Source organism: Adiantum capillus-veneris, chromosome 16, assembly GCF_014529385.1.
Source record: "Adiantum capillus-veneris isolate H3 chromosome 16, ASM1452938v2, whole genome shotgun sequence".
Classification (NCBI taxonomy): Eukaryota; Viridiplantae; Streptophyta; class Polypodiopsida; order Polypodiales; family Pteridaceae; genus Adiantum; species Adiantum capillus-veneris.
In genome coordinates, this window is record NC_140946.1 from 112847415 (window position 1) to 112849611 (window position 2197).

Genomic DNA, 2197 nt, shown 5'->3' on the forward strand with positions numbered 1-2197 from the left:
TGGAGTGAGCACGAATCATGCGTCTACATGCAGGTCTACCGCTTGAGCTTTGGGCGGAAGTTGTAAGTACGTCTGTGTACTTAATCAATCGGTCACCCTCAATGGCATTGGATGGGGGAGTTCCAAAAGAGGCATGGACAGGTAAACCGGTGAATTATGCATTTCTCAAAGTGTTTGGGTGTGAGGCTTTCATGCACATAGATAGAAGCCTAAGATCAAAGCTAGATGCAAAGTCCAAAAAGTGTTTCTTCATTGGCTATGGAGAAGGTGACTTTGGGTATCGCCTATGGAATCCTGAAGATGGTAAAATCTTAAGGAGTAGGGCTGTAATTTTTAACGAACAAAATATGTACAAAGATTACTTGGAAAGAAAACAAACAAAAGAAACAGGTGATGAGTATATGGAGCTTGAGGACGGTCAAGACTCAAGGACTGCAAACGGTGACAATGTGCAACAACGTCAACCAAATGAGGAGCCTCAACCTATTCCCCGAAGATCTACAAGAGCAAGTAGACCTCCAGAAAGGTTTGTTCCTTCCTTCAACCATCTCTTGATCTCAGATTCTGGAGAACCGGAATCATATGAAGAAGCTATGCAACATGAATCCAAAGAAGAATGGACGAAGATCATGCAAGTGGATATGGACTCACTACATCGCAACCAAACATGGGAGTTGGTTGAGTTGCCTAAAGGTAAGCGGGCACTTCAAAACAAATGGGTGTACAAGCTGAAAGAAGAAGAAGGTGGGAAGAAAAGGTACAAGTTTAGGCTTGTGTTAAAAGGGTTTTCTCAAAAGAAAGGTATTGACGTCAATGAAATATTTTCTCCTATTGTAAAAATGAACTCAATTAGGCTTGTCTTAAGCCTTGTGGCTGCTCATGATCTAAATCTCGAGCAAATGGATGTAAATACGGCATTCCCTCACGGTGACTTAGAGGAGGAAATCTGCATGCTTCAACCAAAGGGTAATGAAGTAAAAGGTAAGGAGAAAATGGTTTGCAGATTAAAGAAGAGCTTGTATGGTTTAAAGCAAGCATCAAGACAATGGTACTTGAAGTTTGATCGATGGATGTTGGATCATGGATTCACAAGATGCAACTCGGATCACTGCATCTACAAGAAGAATTTGGGAGATGGGAAATTCATCATCCTAATGTTGTATGTTGATGACATGTTGATTACAAGTGCTAACATGCAGGACATCAAAGACCTAAAAGAGGAGCTGTCTAAATCTTTTTCAATGAAAGATTTAGGTGCTGCAAAGAGGATACTTGGTATGAAAGTATCAAGGGATAGGACGAAGAAGACAATAAATCTATCTCAAGAGGATTACATCAAGAAGGTACTAGAAAGGTTTGCAATGCAAAATGCAAAACCAGTTTCTACACCTTTGGTTGGTCACTTTAAACTAACGAAGGATATGTATCCAAAGACACAAGAGAAGATAGCCTATATGTCTAAAGTTCCATATGATGCGGCGGTAGGTTCTCTAATGTATTCTATGGTCTGGACAAGGCCAGACATTGCACATGCAGTGGGAGTTGTGAGTAGGTTCATGGACAACCCAGGTAAAGAGCATTGGCAAGCTGTGAAGTGGATACTTAGGTATCTAAAAGGGACAACAACAAATGCTTTGAATTTTGGAGGAACTGATATTTTTCTAGAAGGGTATGCTGATGCAGATATGGCAGGTGACAAAGATACTCGAAGGAGCACTACTGGCTATGTGTTCACAATTGGAGGCACAGTAGTAAGCTGGGCTTCAAAGTTGCAAAAAGTGGTTTTACTTTCTACCACGGAAGCAGAGTATGTACCAATGACGGAGCCAAGCAAAGAAATTATGTGGCTTCACAGATTCTTAGAAGATCTTGGATTCAAACAAGACAATTGTGTCTTGTACAGTGATAGCCAAAGCGCTATCCATCTTGCGAAGAACTCAGCCTTTCATTCAAGGACAAAGCACATTGAGGTGAGATATCACTTCATACGCACTCTTTTGGAAGAGGGACAACTAAAGCTAGGAAAGGTGCATACAAGTGAAAATCCTGCAGACATGTTTACAAAGGTGGTCAACAAGGAGAAGTTGAGCTTTTGCTCATCTTCAATCGGTATTCAAAGATAAGAAGCCAGATTGGAAAGCAGTCGCAGGTTTGGTTTGGAGATCAGTCTCCAAGTGGGAGATTGTTCCACCCCTGA